The following is a 6067-nucleotide window of genomic DNA, read 5'->3' as shown; positions in this document are numbered from 1 at the left end:
GTTTAATTAGCATTTACTTTTAGATAATTTTGTTGTGCATACGTTCTGGCCAGAGCCATTACTGGGGAGGTGTTGCCCTTCAGGGCTCACCCAGGACATGGGAGAGCCCCTCACAGCACGGGGAGCCTGGGGCTGGGACAGATTTCACCCTAACAAGAGAGAGTTGTCCTACAGCATCACCGCCGTGCCTGTGTGGGGACTGAGGGCCATGTGAGCAAGGTGTGGGAGTGGGGTGGCAGAGCACTGCTTGGGAGCCCTAGAGACAGTTTTTCTGGGTACCAGGATATAGGCCAGTGCTGGCCTTTGCTGCCAGGTTACCAAATAGTTTAAATAAACCCTCATCTCTTACCAACAGGGGTATGACAAAGGGTTTGGTTTGGTGTTGTTTTTCACATTTAAGATTTCCAAGACTTCCTGGTGTGCCAGGCTGGCTCTGTGGCCTCTGTTCAGGGGTTGTGACACTGCACAGCTCTGTCCTTTATCTGATGCTGCTGCTTCACAAACAAGGAAGTAAATGCAGAAAGTCCTGATCCCTGGTAGTAACAGAAAAATCTTATCAGTTTTCCAAAGAAAAGCAGTCATCTACTGCTAATAAATCACCAATTTACTGCATTAAAAGAAAGGGAAACATGTTTAAGCTGTTAAAACTGTTTCATTTAATGATGCATCTTTCCCTTCTGCTGTGACTTTTATAATTCAATAAAGGCTAAATTTTTTTGAAGACTGTTAGCACTGTGCTGCCCATGCTGTTAACATTATTAAATATGTTAGCATTATGCTGCCATTACTGTGTTTAGTTTTCCTCTTGGCAAACTTTGAATGAAGCATGCTATGGTCAGAAAAAATTAATTCATCTTCAAGACTGCAGTATCCACCTCACTCCCTAAAGCAGAAATCCAAATCCACAGCACAATCCCAGTCACAATGACTTGCAGTTCTAGTCATTGCCTCATTGCCAAACTTTTGCCCATAATTTCCATGTTACAATAGCATGTTTTACAAAGTAGATGAAAAAACATCAGTTTGAAGTTAGGTGAATGTTTTATACTGATTTCAGGGAGGCATGAAATTAATACAGTAAAGTTTGCAGTGGTTGTGTATTTGTACTAGTATGTGTTTTTTGAAAATTCTCTCTCAAGAAAAATTAAAACATTTAAGAACTGGGCATGTCTGTGCTCAAGTTCCTGTATTTTTATTAGTTCACAGAGGAGGCGTTTCCACTACACAAATCAGGGTGTTACAGGGAAGTTGGTGTTTGAGGGTGTCACTTCTCAGTAGGTGTAAAGGGCACAGGTGTACACCCTCTGCAATAAACAGAATTACCCCCAAAGTCATAGGTGGGTTCCCTCAATAAAGAACCAAAGTGTTTGACCTTCCTGTCTGCTTTTAGAAATCCCCACACTTGTCTGGCTGGCAGTGCCACAGGTACAACCTGCATTCCTTAAGGAACAGTACAGCACAGGGTATTGCTGTAGCTACAGTACATTTGTTGAAAGGAAGTGTAATCATTTACAAAAAGCAAGGGCTAAATGAAGTTCTTTATCTACTGGGATTTTTTCTTCTTCATTAAACAGATAAAAGAAAGTATGGCAACCCAACAAAGCAGGGCGATGGGGGAAACGCCAATATTCTTTTTTCATACAGTAATGAAAGTCTTTGATGTGGGCTAGACAGGTAAAATATGCCTTGTTTAGGAGAAAAGTGACTGTAAAACCATCAGATGTCTTAGTTGAACTGTAAAGGAAATTAGTATTGATTTCATTTCTGATCACCACAATTTGCTCCAGGTACAGTAGTATGTTCCATACTTGGTTGCATGGTAGTGTGATGAAGTCCAATGTTCCCCAGTTGCTATCTGCACTACCCACATGACCTGGCTTTATATTTTCTTCTCTCCTTCCTTCTTTTGTACACAAACACACCTTGTATAATAAACAAAATATGAACTCTTAAAAAATAAAAAGAAATTTTTAAAAAGCCATGCAAACAACCCTGCAGTATTAATACCCCTGCTTAGCCATAGCAGGGGGTGGGCTGATTAGTAGGGTTTAATTTTGTTATTACTCCAACTCTGTGAGCAGCTTCCTTCTAGCTCTGACAGCTAAAATTAGGAACTAGCTCTTCTCTTGACCCTCTCCTCAGTGCAATCTCAGATGTAATAAGTCTGTGGAAGAAAAATATTCTGCTTTCATTGCTGCTTTACAAAGACAGTTAATAGAGTTAATGTAACGAGATATCCTGCATAGCTATTCACATCTAAAACATATCTTCATTTACAGCTAAATGCCCATGAACCTTTAACATTTGATAAGCCGAGAGTTACTGTACTTTGATTTTTCTATTATATGACTTGAACTTTGCTCTGTGGCAAGTTGAGGAAGCTAGGTTGCTTGAAAACCATCCTCATTAATTCCATCTAGGTTCCGTTTCAAGCAAATAGAAAGAAACCAGTGTGTAACTGGTTGGGCAATTTGTTTCCAGTTTAAGGTGTGTCTCTTCTGCAATAGCTTAGAAAATACAGAATTGCTTAATAGCTTCAAGAAATGAAAGACTTTACTGGAAGGATGTTGTGGTCTGAGTTCATCAGCCTCCCTCATCTGTATTTTCTATCTCTGAAGTCTGTTCCGCTAAATCCAAAACCACCACTGTACTAGCAATTCCAGAATGTAAACACAACAATATTTGTCATTTCTAATTGTACCTGCCTATTTTGAAACAAAATTGTTTCCCTCGGTTTATGTTTTTGATTGAAAGTGTCCTCTGATTCTTCAGAAAAAAGCACAGTCAGGAATGTTTCAGATGGAAGCATCTGTTGTCCTGGAAACATGAATTCAGCACCCCAAAGAAGGAATACTTATTTTCATAGAAACAAAGGGCTTGCATGATAACTTACCTTGTTAAGTATTAATATTAATTAATATAATCTAATTACATTTCAGATATCTGTAGCCTCAAATAATTTCTATTAATATGATTTGTTTCCTTAGATGTTTGTAACTGGAGGAAAGCACTGGGGCTTGTATTCCATGTATTTACCCGTATATGCCTTCAAGAAGCGTCTAAACTCCTTCCCAGTAATTGATCAGGCAGTCTGTGCTAGGTTTGTGCTTTTCCTTATTGCATCCATTAAAAGGTTAAATCCCCTGTGCCTTTTTTAGGAAAAAATAAGAGGGTTTGGTGAGGGTTTATTTTAGGGGGGGGCGGGAGTGTTTTGGAGTTGTGTTGCTGTTTCTTTACTGACTAATAAGACATTTCTAGGATGTGTAATAGAATGTATTCCCTTGGCAGCGGGAAGTGCCCGTGGCTCTGCTCAGCACTCAGCTCTCGGTGAACGCCGGGAGCGCTGCGCCATCGTCTGGAAAAGCCGGGAACGGCCTGGAAACCCAACAGGGGAGGAGAGCCTTTGTCCATACAGGTGTGTCACACTTGTTCTCACAGGGGAAACAGGAGCACGAGAAATCTGTAAAAAAATGCAGAATAATTGTGTGCTACGTTGAACTATAGAGCACCATCATGTTCATGTTCATGTTCATGTTCATGTTCATGTTTCATCAATTTATTTAGGGATTTATTAAATAATTTCTTTGTGTGTGTGCTTTGGGAAAGGAGATAGAAAGATTGCAGGGACTTGGGTGCTCTTCATGCACCTGGGATGAATGCAAATTTTTAGTCTGCTTGCCATCTGAGTCCTTTTGTTTATTCATCAGCTGAACTAAAAATCCCTGTGTGTATCAGGACTTAGTTTGCTATGTAAAACAATGCAAAACACACTCGATACAGACAACACTCATGATTTATATGCCCTCATGTACTGGCTGATAATGGTCCTGGAGAAACAACTTATCTTTTTACCATGTATAATAATAAGGCAATCATGAAACAGTCATCTTAAGGACAAAATTATACTTTTGCTTATGAAATGGCACTTTTTTTCCCCTATATAAATTGATGCCATAAAAGGTATAAATGCTTCATTGCTGTAATAAAGACAGTTATTTTATCCTGCATATTTAGCACCAGTTGCTTTCAAACTGTGCAATACTGAGAGAAAACAGAGATAAAAGAGCAAAAATACTCAAAAGAGCAAATATAATGATGAGGATATCATCATTTTACAGCTTTACACACAGAAGGCAGCTACACGTGTGTTTTAAGAGCAGATTGCTGTGGTGGCTGCAAAACAGAAAATGGAAAGGATCCATAATTATTCTAGTAGCTTCCAAAGTTGTGTCAGGTATTTCAGAGAATGAAGGAGCATGTAGGGTCCTTTCTAGAGCATTCAGCTGTGGAAAATTGAATAAGAGTAGACCAGCAGGGGATTTTCCAGCTCCAGAGCACAGACACTGTCAGTGCCCAGCACGCTTTGTTGGAAAGGGGAGGAGAGGGTGAAACTGGAAAGGAAATTAAGAGTGGAGAATGTGGAGGACGTTTATATTATATTTTATGGTAGAAAGGAAATCTAGAGGCTTTCAAATTAGGTCTTTCCTGTGAATTAGGAACTTGGTTAAAAGGCTTTATTTTATTGATCAAAAAGGAAATGATCTTGGGGCAAAGGCAGGTCTGTATTTGAACAGCAGAGTTCTTGGGGTGTGTTCCACCCCTGGTGCAGTGAGAGAAGCTCCTGGTGACCCTGGAAGCAGCAGTGCCCAGTGTGTGAGCTGGACATTATTAATGAAACTGTGGAGAGGACAGGATATGGCAAGAAAACAGAGAGGGAAACTGAGAGCAGTGGCATAATGCAAAGAGTTTGTGAAAACTGACATTGGAGATATGTGTGCTCACTTGTGGGAAAACTGAATGTGTTTGGAGCAACCAGCAAGAAAAAAGACCTTGGCAATGCCCTTTTGGATAGGGGGAAGTGAGCTGGATACTTCCAGGGGTTGTCCCCTTCTCTTGAGATCCCAAGGGAACTTCTTCTCTGGCAATGGATTCATTTATTGGACTAGGAAGCTGCTGCAGAATGTACTATGTCTTTTACACAAGCACTCACTTTTGTTCATTACACTTACAGTGATTTGTAGAGAGAAACAATGCTTTAACAGCCCTGCCTGTGCAGCATCAGTGCAGTGTCCTCATGAGATCCCACCAAAATACCTGAACAGAATCCTTGCCACTCATTACTTGATGGGTGTCTTCTGGGGCTTTTGCTTCTATGTCAGAAAATTACTTTTAAATGCCAGCCTTCTGCTTTTCTGAGTCACTCTGCCACTTGGGAGTGATTCTGCAAGAAATAGCAGATATGTACAGTAGTGAGATAATTGAAGACCAGATTCAAGTATGACATTTTAAATGGTAATTCTGCTGGTGAAGAAAGAAATGCTGCTGGTATTGGAAAGACAAAATGTCAACACAATTAAAAACAAAAACCAAACCACATAATTAAGCAAGGAAAACATTCAGAAACAAAATATGTTTCTGATAATTTTCTTTTTAGGATAAGAACACTTCAGAAGGGAAGAGTAGGATGTGAGGGTTTGCAGTCTACTCATATGAAAATGTTTAATTGACTCATATGAGTAGGTTGTCATCAAAACTGTATCTATGCTTCAGAAAAGGATGGGTGACAATCACAGATTTAGAAAGGAAAAACCTTCTCCCAGTGTGGACTTTCAGAAGTGGCAGAATTTTCTTGGGATTTCATCTGTTCGGTCAGCAAGAATATTCCAGCACAGCTCTGGAAACCAGGGATGCTGGTTGTGGAAACCTGCTTGGATCTTGGAAGTTTTTTGTTTGGAAAGAAGTTCTGTCAAGTATATGCATTTTCATTTCAGGCAGAGGATTTGTAAGAAGGAAAAGAATAGTGTAAGAGTGTGAAACTATCATAACCACATTAAATAATCTAGCTTGGAAAAACATGAGACCTTATTTATAATAATGCCCCTTTCCTCTAAGCTGATACTGAAAACAATCTTGGAGTATCCATAAAAGCTTACTGATTCTTTTATTCTTTATTCTAATTTTGTCTTCTGTTGCCTTTTCTCTGAACTTCCAGTCTACAGACCTTGGTAGCAAGGGCCCCTCAAGGGTGAATGTAGGGTTTCAGGAATGTTTTGCCAGTTGCTTTATG

This window comes from Melozone crissalis, unplaced genomic scaffold, assembly GCF_028551555.1.
Source record: "Melozone crissalis strain CALT ecotype California unplaced genomic scaffold, PUWL_Pcris_2 ptg000014l_1, whole genome shotgun sequence".
NCBI classification, from domain to species: domain Eukaryota; kingdom Metazoa; phylum Chordata; class Aves; order Passeriformes; family Passerellidae; genus Melozone; species Melozone crissalis.
This window is presented reverse-complemented; position numbering follows the sequence as displayed.